The following is a 14,521-nucleotide window of genomic DNA, read 5'->3' as shown; positions in this document are numbered from 1 at the left end:
TTTGCCCATAACAATTTAGAATCGAGGGCAACAGGAGGTGGCCCCTTTAATAAACACATACTAACGACCAACGAAGAATGTGTTGCCAGACCTTGCGGAATTTTCGCGGCTGTGGAGCGCATACATCATTCCAGAAGTTTTGGAGCAGAAGAAAGCTGCATCGCCAGTGAGTCGGAGGAAGAACGTCCGCAAACAAGTAGGGAAGCCATGGTTACCCCGAGAGCAGGAAAAGGCCACGAAACACACGAGATTGCCTTCAGACATGCATGACAACACAAGCGTCTTGCGTGGAAAAAATTTCAACCACGTTGGATGACATTTGCATTCCCACGACAGCCGGTTCTACGTACCGAAATGACTCGGGTTTTACCCGACCAAGGGCTGTTGTTTCGGCGATCTAACCCCGTTTAGGTCGACGAAGTATCTCAGAAGTTGTTCGTCCATAGGGCTACATTCGCTGCGTATCTTTTTACGGATGCATCCCTTCCAGTCAGACCATATCTAGAAAAAAAACCAGCTCAAAATACATTCACTTTAATACTCGATAATAACTTGTTTTTTTTCCATCCATTAACGTCCTTCTGGGGAGGCCCTTCTGCATTCAGCAATGTAGTCAGTTCCTTCCACTTTTCCTCAACACCATCTCTGTCGCCCTTCGAAAAGTTCTTCGCTAGATCTGGATGAGATTCCATGAACTGAATTAAAATTAGCTCTTGCTTGGAGTTTTTGTGTTTTCCCCTAAAATTTTTTAAATAACAACTTTTATTTACACATAAGCAGCAAATTTGACTGCCTCTTACAAAACACTTATTTTGCAATTCTGGTTTGTGCTGTGGAAATCGTCTTCCATTACCACTATAGCCGTGAAACTTTTGCAACTGTGCTATTGAATTTTCGAAGTAAATGTCAAAGTTGAGGAAAACGTAAACAAAACATGTCGGGAATAATTATTTTATTAGAATTATCGCAAAGAATTCGAGATGAGCAAAGGTAATAAAGGTTGTTTGTGTTTCCGACAGGTAAGTATGATATATTGTGGAACGATTTTCCGTCATCCCTTGTCAAATTTGGTTTGGAGACAAACCGGTTTCGGCGTTGTACCATCTTCAGTGTCATTTTTCGCGCAGACTTCGCGACCACCAAAATCCCTTTGAGATTACAACAGACGGGCATTTCATTGATTTATATCGGTTCCCTAAAGCTTTGGGCCTGGAATTAATTGATGAATTAAGGCCATCTATGCCGAACTAGCAACGGAGGTACATGCTGTTCCGAATCATCTAATTATTTTAAGTGCCCTGCGTTTTTTGTCACTGGTAGCTTTCAAATAAGTGTGGGGCAAGACAGTTTATCTGTTTTATCCCAAACATCAGTTAGCAGATGTGTGCAAGTGGTGGCAACTGTACTTAATAACATAGCCCACAGACATATAAAGTTCCCAAAACGCGAAGACTTCCCGGCGCTCAAAATAAAATTCATGGAAAAATACCAATTTCCTGGAATAATCGGACTCATAGACGGAACGCACATCAAAACATCTGCCCCGAAGAAAGAAATCGAGCATGTTTACTATTGCCGAAAGGGTGGGCACTGCAAGAACGTTATGATAATATGCGATGCTGATTATATCGTTTTGTCTGCTAGCGCTCGGTTCGGAGGTACTGCTCCTGACTCATATGTATGGCGTCGCTCTCGAGCTTGCAGAGCTCTGGAGGAGCTTTATGAGGCGGGTGAGCGCGATTTTTGGCTTCTGGGTGATAGTGGCTACCCACTACAGGTACAATTTATATTATTTTTCTTTGTTAAAGATCTAATGCTAATATAAATTTTAAAATAGCCTTGGCGGATGACACTAATTAGTGCGACATCATGTACCGCAGAAGAGCGCTACAATATAGCTTACAAGTCAACTCGAGCTCTTGTAGAAAGATGTATTGGCCTACTAAAAAGCAGATTTCGCTGTCTGTCGAAGGAAAGAGCCCTTTTCTACAGTCCACCAAAAGCAGGCCTCATAATCAACGCTTGTTTGGTTTTACACAACTACTTGATTCGGGCAAGAGTGAAATTCATTTGGAAGACTCTGATGAACCTGTAGAATGTGGTGGCCCTTCTTCAGCTATTTCAACACAGAATATATTATCCATTGCGAAAAGACAACGATTGCAAATTGTTCAAAATGCTTTTACTAATAACATTCAAAATTAGATTGAAAATAATTCAACTTTTTATTTTACATTCCTATTTTTACTTATTTACATATATTAATAAACAGGGAACGGATTTTATGTAAATTGCCTTTACACATTTGATATTGCCTTTTGTTGCCTTTTTAAGATATTTGCCTTTTTTGCCTTTTCTGCCTTTAAAAAAGTGATTATAGCATTTGCAATTTTTTTTTTTTAAGATTAAAAAATATACACATGCCCATGCGGCTTATAGAAGCGCAGGGACCTCTTGCCAAATGGATGTTGGAAAAATTCAAAGCCGTTTTCTCAGCCAACGTAGGTTTGGTGACAATAAGGGGTGTGGATAAAATTGTAAAGGGCGAGGAAAACGCCCTTATTCCTGATAATATGAACGTTTCAAACGTTCCATATTTAAATTGGGCTCCACTTCTATCAACTTACGTCGAGCGCACATTTAGTACATTCAAGGCTTTTCTTCGCGAAAAATCGAATGAAAATGCTGCCAGAAATTTTCAAAATGCCTCTTGTGGTTCAATGTTACTACAACTATACAGATTAAAGTTCTATGAGTTAGAAACACGAAAGGATAAAATAGTAAAAGATTCAAAGTACAAATATTTCATATTTATAATGAAACTAGTTCATAGTTTTTCTCTTTTTACTTGGAATATAAACATTTCTAAAATAAATGTATTTTTTGATTGTTCTTCGTATTTTCTGTCTTTTTTTAGTGCCTTATTTTGCTTTTTTTGCAATACCTAGTGCCTTTTCCTGCCTTTTTCGCTATTTTGTTTTGCCTTTTTTGCAATACCTAGTGGCTTTTCCTGCCTTTTTCGCTATTTTATTTTGCCCTTTCCAGCCTAGTTCCTTATTTTATTTTGCCTTTTTTATAGGTTTTTAGGTCCTAAAAATCCGTTCCCTGTTAATAAATATGCATATATATATTATATTTCCAAATTTTTAATTCTTTTTAAAGGCAGTTTTAGTGCCTCTAAGATCATTAAGGCTCACCGCTAGTTCTTTCCACTTTTCTTCGCGAAATTTGGCACCATCTGCCGTCACAAATCTATAATTATTAATAATTGGTATTCGTTTGTTTATGTTAAAAAGGCTTCATACTTATCGTTTGCAATGTCTACATTGTCTTCTAGATAATTTTTTAAAAACTCTTTTTGGTTTTCGCTGGCACGCTTTCCTCTTGGGATCTTCTCCATCTGGTTTTCACGTATAAATAAGCTGTGTATAAGTTTTTTACATATGATTAGTTTTTGACAGTTGGTTGCACTGTTTTACAGAACGAGAATCGTCAGGTTGGTGAAAAAGTGAAAAGTTTCGTTTCGCTCCACTTTTTTTAAATGTGAAAACACTTTGACGTTTATTTTAATTTGTTCACTGAAAGCGAATCGAAAGTGCAATGAAAACGCGAAAAAAAGTTTTAATTTCACCGTTTCACACAACGAGAATTGGCCCCCAGGGTCAACCGGGGACCAGCAGGACGCAGTGGATGAAGCTACAGACCTGCCAAAACACGGCATTACGAACTGCGACAGGATGCCTCCTGATGACGCCCCAACACCACCTACACGACGAGGCCCAGATGCTCCCAGTAAAGGAGCATAACATAATGCTCTGCAAGCAGTTCCTAGCTGGGAGCCACAGACGTGGCCATCCCAGCGGACAGCTGCTCGCGGAAGAGCCCTTGCCGCGGCACGTCAGGAGGCATCTTTACGAACTGACGGATGAAGTCCAGAGGTTTATCAAACAACCTCTGGACCCGTCAACCTACCGACAGGCCCTGAACGGCATTCACAGGGAATCAGTCTCAAGTTATATGGACTCCCGCCCTGTGAATGCCGTTCTAGGCACACAACCACCGGACGTGGACGGGCCAGAACTTTGTCTGCCTCGGGAGACCCGCACTACAATAGCCCAACTTCGCTCTGGCTATTGCCGCAGGCTCAACTCCTACTTGAGTAGAATCAACGAGGATGTGCCCAACCAATGCCCGGCATGTGGAGAGTCGCTGCATGACACCCGGCACCTCTTCACATGCCCCGAGAACCCCACTCAGCTAACGCCCCTGTCCTATGGACAGCCCCTGTGGAAGTCGCACACTTCCTGGGCCTCCCCTAGCTGAAATTGACGACAACGTTGATGGAACGGGGCTTAGTAGCCGCTCCAACAACAACAACAACAACCCCCAGGGTGACAAAACGATTTGCTCATGTTCGTAAAAATTTGAAAACGGAAAATGCGAAAATATCACCCGAAAACGATTTGCAGAACATGCCTGTTAATTCCGTTGTAACCGTTTCAATATCTCAATGCTGTCGTCAATGGTGCATGGTGTCAAGTTAGAACTACATACTAAATTTTGTTCGAAAAAGGGTCAACTCAATTTTTTCCAAAAAAACGAAAGCAACAAATTTTTACTTTTCACAACAAATTTCAAAGTCAAAAGCTACAATTAATGGCATAGTAACATATTGGATATCTCAATTCTATACACCTATAGTGTGAAGTTAGCACCACATACCATTTTTCCCTAAAAAACGGAAGCTACAAATTTTTTCTTTCCACAACAAATTTACAACAAAAAAGCTACAATTAATGTCGTTATAACATTTTCATTATCTCAATTCTATCGACTAGGTGTATGGTGTCGAGTTAGCACTACATACAGTGTGCAAACCTCTACCACATATGTGGTAGATCGACTACATATGTATTTTTTAAAATTTGGGTTTCTACCACATCTATCACACAAGGCTAAAAACCTACCACATTTTTAAGCAGAACATTTTTTTATAATTTTCACATAACTCTAAAATTCAACTCAATTCAAAAGTATAACAATTAATCGAATTTTTTTTAAACATACATCATGAATTTAGCCTTAAATATACCTGTGCTTAAACTTTTTCATATTTCAGAAATCCGCATATTTATATTTACTAAAGTAGTATGCAATGAAAAGGAATTCTTTGTTCCATCTTATGGTTTAATAGTACAGGGCAACACTGCTTGTGGAAGCGCGCACTGGTTACCACTACACCACAGCGGCCAAAAGGATATAAATAAAAACCAAAAAAAGTGTTGCCAGAAGTGAGAAAGGAGGTACCTCTAATATTAAAGCCTAAAGCAAAGCAGAATAGCAATCAAACCAAAACTGACCTAAACGAAAAAGGAATTGAAAATAAGTAATATCCAAGCCAAATCGAATGGGACGATAGTCATAGAAAGTGAAAATGAAAATGAGAGAAATCAAAAGTGCTATCGAGAACCGAATTGGTGAAAACTATGAAGTAAAAATCCACAAAGTTATTTACCAGAAATTTGTGCTAACCAGAATTACTTTCTAACATACGGACTACCCTCACTAGGGCAGGTACCTTTCCGTTGGTACGGGGGCTTGTCTGAATCGCCGACCAGTACTCTCTGGTCTGGGGAATCGTTGACCGGTCGCCGCTTCTGCGCTGCCTTTTTTCCAGATTGGGGCTGCCGGCGAACGGTGACCAAGAACTGCCACCTCCTAATCCAGGGTGTGATGCGACACCGTGCCTATTGGACGGTTTGCAGCCAGGAGGGTATAAACCGGCTGCAGTATAACGGCGCCTATTCGACACAGGGCCGCATCGAGGAGTAACAGTGGCCTTACCGCGACATGGGGCGCTGGCGCGGCGGACCAGATGAGATCCCCTTCCAGCTAATTGACTGCTGAGCTCGCCTCGTCGAGCAGGCAGTCGTCCGAACAAGATGAATATAACAAAAAAAAAAAACCCCAAAAACAACAACAAAAAAACAGTAAAGCAAGCGCGAAAACAATCGCGAAAACAGCGACAACGACAGCTACAACAACAGCAACAGCCACAACTGCAACTATCGCTACAACAGTAGCAACAGCGTCAACAGCAACTACTGCAGCAACTGCTGCGAAAACAGCAACAACAGCACAAAAAACAGCAACGGCCACGCACGGCAGTAACATGCTGGGCAGGGGTAAGGGCACCAGGCGCAGGGGTAGCTTCCTTGAGAGCCTGGCCGAGAAAGAGGTTTCATTGAACACGCCAGAGAAGAAGAGAAGCCAAGCACCAGCAAGGGCGGCGTGGATCAGGCGCAGCATCGTTCGGAACGCCTCAAGGGAGCAGAAGCATTACTCCCGAAGGACAGACATCGCTCTGCAAGCAGGCATCGGACTGAAGATCGGCGTCGCTCCGGGAGTCGTGACCGCTCCGAGAGTCAATGCCGGCCCAGAGGCCGGTGTCGTTCAGAGAGCAGGCATCGCTCCAGCAGCAGGTACCGTTCCAGCAGTAGGCACCGTAGGTCTCCCAGTCGGACCTCCTCAGCGTCACAGTAGTCAGGGTGGCAGGTACAGGAGAATAAGAAGCGTAGTCGTAGGTGTAGACCTCCTCCACAACCCCCCTCCGGTCAACCGGGAGCCCTTGATGACCACCATCCAGCTGGTCTTGGTGGATCGGGAGTCAAGTGGTATCTTCGGTACCTTCAGCAGGGGAAATCTGCGAATGAAGCCCGCACTATGGCGGAAGTATGGCAGGAGGTGGAGCGTGAGGAACATGAGCGCGAAGAGCGCAAGCGCGGAGGCAACAGAGCTGCAACCGCTGGTAAGCAGCTGAGTAGCAACACAGGTGAACTACCCGCGCCTGCTGAAAAGCAGCGAAGCGGGAAACAGCAGCAGAGACCCGCGCCCGCCCAATGGCAGAGAAGCGGGAAACCCAAAGGTACCCTAACAGCACCATCCACAGGTCTAGCAAAGCGAACCAGCTTACAGGTCGCACCACCTGAGCCACCGTCCCCCAAACGGCAGCGGGGTCCTACACCCCCTCAGTCAGAGTCTGGGGGTCTGCAGGGGTCTGTGGGCCAGGGTCGGCCTCAGGAAGGAACCACTCGGCAGCCCAGCTATTCTGATGCTCTTAAAAGCATCCAGGCGGCTGTGCTGCCCTGTGATTACCCTGCAGCTGCCCTATGCCCTGAGGACCTACCACACTCCAGGATGCGATTATGGATGAGGTCCTAAAAGGGTGGAAGCACCTTATGGTGTTTTGTGGGGTGTATTTCAGGTCAGGCATTCTCCTTGTGGACTGCAAGGATGAGCGAACTGCAGCCTGGCTGGCAGAAAAGGCACCGGTTATTGAGGCGTGGATGGGACCCGGGCTATGCACCAAAAGGGGGGAGGACATCCCGCCGGTGCACACTATCTCGGTGTTCCTCCCTAGATGCGCCAAGAAGTCGGCTGAGTATGTGCTGGGGCTCATTCAGGCCCAGAACGAGGGTGTCCAAACGGCTGCGTGGAAGGTGGTGTCGTGCGGCGCGGAAAACAACGGTGTCAGGATTAACCTGGGTATCGACGAGGCGTCGGACGTCAGCATAAAGAGGGCTGGATTTAATGTGAACTCCCGGTACAGCTACGTCACGATGAGGCCGTGGCGGCAAAAGACGACAGGCAGCAAGGAGTCAGAGTCGCAAGACATGTGTGTTGACGCGGCAACTGACTCCACTGCTGCCCCAGCGACCAGTCAACCTGCTGACAGAACCGGCACATGTACTAGCCAACCAGCAAATAGAACCGACACAGGCACCAGCTCCGGTGAGTTCAGGGCAAAGTGCCCTCGACTACGTGCGCTCCACAAGGGGTTCTAGCGGACATTGGCAGGCTCGAACTCGATAGAGGTAGCGAGGGCGACGCGCGGCTCTCGGATATCGACGACGAGCCCCAATTATGAAGTCACCAGCAGTAGAAGTAGCTCAGGTCAATCTGCAACACGCGGTGGCCGCCTCGGCGGTCATTGCGAGCAGGTTTGCCACGGAGGACCTGGGCATACTGCTAATACAAGAACGTGGACCTACAGGGGCCAGGTGAGGGGCCTCAACCACAATAACAATAAGGTAATTTGGGACCTCTCCTTCGAGGCCCAGAGTGTGTGTAGTGTCTCATCTGAGCCCTCACTGTCGGATCACAGAATTATCCGGTTTGCACTGGGAGCTGTTTGTCAAACAGGTTACCCCAAGAGAAACCCCAGGAAAACAGACTGGGCCAAATATGAAGAGGTACTTAGACTGAACCTACCCAGGATTGAGGTACAACAAAGAAAGGTAGATTGTATGGCGTTAGAGGACAGGGTTAATAGGCTGCTATTTTAGATGCCTTTACGTCCAGCTGTCCCGTGTCAAAGCCTAAGGGGAAGGCTCAGCCTCCCTGGTGGTCACGGGAACTCTCGGTTCTTAGGAAGGAGGTGCGCAGCCTTTTCAATAGGGCAAAGCGCACCGGGAACTGGGAGGAATACTCAGTCAGTCTGACAAAGTACAATAAGGGGATTAGAAAAGCCAAGCGTAGCAGCTTCAGGACCTTTTGTGAGAACATCGCATCCACTCCTGCAGCTGCTAGGCTTCATAAAGCTTTGGCAAAGGAACAACACTGGCACCAGATTGGCTATTAGGCTACCTAATGGGACTTTTTCAGGTACTGAATAGGAAAGGGCACTCGCCCTGCTGTCGGCCCACTTTCCGGACGCCATTCCAACCGCCGGGGAAGCAATGTTCCGTGCGTTCAGGCCATCCCCACCGGACTGGAAGCTGGCTAAAAGCCTTATAAACCGGCTAACAGTGCGGTGAGATTTGGACTCCTTCGAACGGTACAAGGCCCCTGAGGTGGATGGTATATGTCCGGTGTTGCTGAAGCAGGGCGGGGAGCTCTTACTTCCACATCTTGTGGATATTATGAGGGACAGTCTAGCACTGGCCCACATTCCAAGGTGTGGCAGAGGGCCAGGGTTATCTTTATCCCGAAGACAGGTAAGAGAGATTACTCTCTTGCCAAGTCATTCAGGCTGATAAGCCTCACATCCTTTATGTTAAAGGCAATGGAGAAAATTATTGACAATGAAATCAGGTTTAACACTCTGAAACAAACCCCTCTGCATTCCGACCAGCACGCGTACAGGGTGGGTAGATCCACGGACACTGCGCTGTATGCCTTAACGGAGGAAATACAAGGGGTCTTTGAGTGTGATGAGGTGGTGCTCGTGCCTTCCTCGATATCGAGGGGACATTTGATAATACCTCCCATTTGGGAGTCGACAGAGCTCTTGAGAAACATAACGTTCAGCTAACCATCCGGCGATAGATAGCAAGGTTACTGCAGACCAGGATCGGCGAAACTGGGGTCGGTGAGCGCGTCGTTCAAATACAAACGACAAAAGGGTGCCCGCAAGGGGGAGTACTATCTCCTCTACTGTGGAGCTTAGTTGTGGACGAACTCCTACAGATACTCACTAACGAGGGCGTCCGTTGCCAAGGGTACGCGGACGACATAGGGATTATCGCTAGAGGGAAGTTCGCTAGTTCTCTCTGCGACATCGTCCAAAGAGGTCTTAACCTTGAAAAAGGTGGTGCGCAGACGTAGGCTTAAATATAAACCCCTCTAAAACAGCTATAGTCCCCTTCACCAAGAAACGAAATCTTCAGGGGATGAGGAACTTGACCTTGGATGGGGTCGTAATCAATGTCGCCACAGAGGTTAAGTATCTGGGGCTTACCCTGGACTCCAAGCTTCTGCGGAAGGCCCATGTTGATGCGGTCACCTCTAAGGCCACGAGAGCGATGATGGTGTGCAAACGTCTGGCGGGTAAATCCTGGGGGTGCACTCCGACGATCCTCAGATGGATGTACACCATCATAGTGAGGCCTATAGTGACTTATGGTGCGGTGGCTTGGTATTCCAGGACTACTATGGCAACAGTGAGGCAAACACTCTCGAAGCTTCAACGTCTGGCATGTGTTTGCATTACGGGAGCAATGCGCCTATGCCCGACGGCAGCGCTGGAGGTAATCTCTCAGTTGAACAGGTTGCAAAGCGAACCTCCTTAACTTTGCGAGGGAGGAATTCGGCAAAGGCAAGGTGTTATCATCTAGGAACAGGGACAAGCTAGGTACCCAGCTGCCCCTAGCTTTGTTTCCCAGGGACGATATCAACAGACAGGTTGTCTTTAAAAGGAATTTCAGGACCTACATTTATAGCAAGGCGACCTGGTGTACCTCTATTATGGAAAGGCACATACAGGCGAGCACAATACAGTGGTACACTGACGGCTCCAAAACACCTGCGGGGATTGGAGCAGGCGTGTACGGCCCCAGGCTGAAGCTTTCGGTGCCCCTGGGAACCTTCCCAAGCATCTTTTAAGCGGAGGTCTCTGCCTTCAGTATGTGCGCAGAGATTAACATTAGCAGGAACTATAGGAATGAAATGATACTTATACTAAGTGATAGTCAGGCGGCACTTATGGCTCTCTCATCATTCGAGATCAAGTCCTCCTTGGTTTTGGATGGGTCGAGGATTAATGCTCTGGCGGAGGTTAATGATATCCAAATAATGTGGGTACCTGGGCACATGGGGGTTGCAGGAAATGAGGAGGCTGATCATCTGGCCAGATTAGCCGCTTCCTCGACCCCGATAGGACCTGAGCCCCTTCTGGCAGTGGGACACAGTACCATAAAGGATATGCTCTGAAGGGACAATTGCAAACTGAGTTAACTGCACTGGCGTGGCACTATGGGTCAACGTCAGGCTAAAAGCATATTAGGAGGTTACAATCTGATAAGATACAGGCTACTCATGAATCTTCCAAAGGATAAAATGAGAGTTATTGCAGGATTTTTGACTGGGCTCTGTAGGCTCAGAGGGCACTTGTACAAACTAGGTATCTGGTCCAGCGACCTGTTTCGCTTCTGCGATGCGGCCAGGGAAACTCCCCTAAACCTTCTTATGGAGTGTGAGGCCGTTGCGCGCAGGAGGTATAGGAGCATAGGGCACGTCTGGCCAAGAGAGGAGCACATACACTCACAGTCCCCGGGGTCTATTATAGACACTCTGGGGCTGGTTGAGGTGTTGTGATGAGCTAGGGGCACAATATACGTAGCGGTCGTGCCTTACCCAACCAACTAACTAACTAACATACGGACGAGAAAATAATTAAACTGTTAAAAAAACAAAATAAGTTTATTGAGAAAGCAAATATAAAAGTAATTAAGCAATATGAAACAAAAAAACTGGATATGATGTATTACAATCCAGTAATTGAAGTAGATCCGGAATAATTTCCAAAAGTTATCGCTGCAGACTAAATATAGGATGGGAGAAATGTAAAGTGTTTGATGGCCTTGATGTACAACAATGTTTTAAATGCAGAGGACTTGACCATAAGGCTGCTGCATGTAAAAGTGAACAAATATGTGTAAAATGCTTAGGAAAACATAGATCAAAGGAGTGTATTTGTGAAGTAATCAAAATATGCATAAATTGTGTACGAGCAAATGAAAGGCTAAACCTCGATCTGGACATCAATCATGTGACATTTAGCAAAAGTTGTCCTATTTATGTGCAAAAACTGGAAAGTAAGAGAAGAAAAGGTTACTAGCAATCAAAGTCAATAAGACTATTTTACGCGAATATACAAGGATCTATAAATAATAAAGCTGAATTAGAAAACATTATAGAAGAGTGTCAATATGATATTATAATTTGGCAGAAACACATGTAACTGAAGACGTAGAGTCTAGTGAAATAAAATTAAAAAGCTTTAAAAACTTTAATCGTGTTTCAAACTCCCGAAGAACTGGCGGCGTACTTATATATACGCTTCCAGGCATGAGGAACATTTCTTTGAATGGGGTCGCCATCAACGTCGCCACCGAAGTTAAATACATGGGACTAACCCTGGATTCTAAACTTCTGTGGAAGGCACATGTTGACGCGGTCACTTCCAAAGCTACGAGGGCACTAATGGTATGCAAACGCCTGGCAGGGAAGACCTGGGGCTGTAGTCCCAGGATTCTGAGATGGATGTATAACATGATAGTTAGATCAATAGTCACCTATGTAGCAGTGCGCACATGTCCGACGGCAGCGCTTGAGGTGATTCTCGAGCTCGAGCCGCTGCACCTTACCATAGAACAGGCTGCAAAGCGAACTCTACTAATTTTCGCGAGGGAAGGCTTTGGCAGGGGCAAAACCATATCATTAAGGAACAGAGAAAAGCTAGGCTCCCAAGTCCCGCTAGCTTTACTCCCCAGACACGACAGGCCTAAGGTGGTTAACTTTGACAGGAATTTCAAAATAGAGCTTTGCACCAAGGCGACCTGGAGCACCTCTCTCATGGAGAGGCTGAGCCAATCGAGCTCGTTGCAATGGTATACAGACGGCTCGACGACTCCGGAAGGCATTGGTGCTGGCGTCTACGGGCCGAGGCTACAGCTCTCGGTACCTATGGGGGCATACCCGAGTATCTTCCAGGCGGAGGTCTATGCCATCAGTCTGTGTGCAGAGGTTAACCTACGTAGGAATTACCGTAACGAGAGAATTTTTATATTGAGCGACAGCCAGGCGGCCCTCAAGGCCCTCTCAGCATTTGAGGTCAAGTCGTCCTTGGTTCTTGAGTGCATAGATAGGCTAAACAGCCTGGCGGAGCACAACGAAATCCAATTAACTTGGGTACCAGGACACATAGGAGTTGCGGGCAACGAGGAAGCGGACCGACTAGCTAGAATGGCGGCCGCCTCGTCGCCTATAGGTCCTGAGCCCTTCCCAGCGATTGGACCTAGTACAATCAAGGAGGAGCTCAGGAAAGAAAGGAACAGACAAAGGAATCAACACTGGCGTAACACTACAGGTTTACGTCAAGCAAAACACCTTCTGGGAGGCTACAACCTTACGAGGTACAGGGCAATTATCAATCTATCCAAAGGAAAACTAAGGATTATAACAGGTTTTCTGACGGGTCACTGCAGACTGAGAGGCCACCTACACAAGCTAGGGATTTGGTCAAACGACCTATGTCGTTTCTGCGACGTGACTGAGGAGACTCCCGTGCACCTGCTTAGCGAATGCGTGGCGGTCGCGAGAAGACGGGAGAGGTACCTGGGCCACTACTGGCCAAGTAACGAAGCAATACAATCGCTAATCCCTGGGGATCTCCTCAAATTTTTGGGCTCTCTAGGATTAGACGAGGTACTGTAAATGGTTGAGGGCACAATAGACCTGCTGGTCGCAGTGCATGCCTCTATTAATTATCTATCTATCTCTATCTATATATACGCGTAAGGAAATTAGAACTAATATAATAGACTGTTTAGTGAGCGACTTGAAGGCCTGGTTGTTGACGATAAAATGCATGGTACACAGTAATGAATTGTATGTTATGGGAGTATATAGATCGCCTAATAGCTCTGAGCGTGAGTTTTGCAACATTTTTAGTAATAAACTGGAAACAATAATGGAAACAAATAAAGATGTTATAATAGCTGGTGATTTTAATATTGACTGGTCCAAAAACAGTTTTTATAAACGCGAGTTATAGAAAATAATACACGATAACGGTCTTATGCAGAAAGTAAATGAGAACACTAGAATAACAAGAAATTTGGGAACGTTGATTGACTACGTCTTAACAAACATATACAATCTAAGTGTCAAAATTGAAAACTCTAAAAAAGCCCACACTGGAAAATGTAATAAAAACCAATCACAAAGTAATCGAATATTTCCACTATAATCAGGCTGAATTCAACAGGATGCTGATCGATAAAAACTTAAGTTTCGTCGATTCATACAATGTAAGCCAAAACACAATTCTACTCGAAAAATGCATGGAAGATTTAATTATAAGCAGGGAACGGATTTTATGAAAATTGCCTTTTTTTCTGCTAAAGAGATAGAGTATATTCGATTAAGAATGTCCACGATTTAGCTTTCCCTGATTCCATGTATACACACTTGATGTTGCCCTTTTTTGCCTTTTTTAAGATATTTGCCTTTTTTTGCCTTTTTTAAGATATTTGCTTTTTTTGCCTTTTCTACCTTTAAAAAAGTTATTATAGCATTTACAATTTTTTTTTAAGATTAAAAAATATACACGTTGCCCATGCGGCTTATAGAAGCGCAGAGACCTCTTGCCAAATTGGTGTTGGAAAAATTCAAAGCCGTTTTCTCAGCTAACGAAGGCTTGGAGACAATAAGGGGTGTGGATAAAATTATAAAGGGTGAGGAAAACGCCTTTATTCCTGATAATATGAACATTTCAAACGTTCCATATTTAAATTGGGTTCCACTTGTATCAACTTACGTCGAGCGCACATTTAGTACATTCAAGGCTTTTCTTCGCGAAAATCGAATGAAAATGCTGCCAGAAAACTTCAAAATGCATCTTGTGGTTCAATGTTACTACAACTATACAGATTAAAGTTTTATGAGTTAGAAACTCGAAAGGATAAAATGGTCAAAGATTCAAAGTACAAATATTTCATACATATAATGAAACTAGTTC

The 14,521-nt window shown here is 45.1% G+C and overlaps 1 pseudogene; it reads left to right on the top strand.

Annotated features, from left to right (window-relative positions):
- Positions 1–1,127: 1,127 nt before the first annotated feature.
- Positions 1,128–2,213, top strand: LOC108370371 (putative nuclease HARBI1; annotated as a pseudogene).
- Positions 2,214–14,521: the final 12,308 nt, after the last annotated feature.

This window comes from Rhagoletis zephyria, unplaced genomic scaffold, assembly GCF_001687245.7.
Source record: "Rhagoletis zephyria isolate East Lansing unplaced genomic scaffold, Rhagoletis_zephyria_1.1 Rzeph_scaffold_04184, whole genome shotgun sequence".
Lineage (NCBI taxonomy): Eukaryota > Metazoa > Arthropoda > Insecta > Diptera > Tephritidae > Rhagoletis > Rhagoletis zephyria.
Note: the sequence above shows the minus strand (reverse complement) of the source record. Positions and strands in the feature narration are given on the sequence as shown.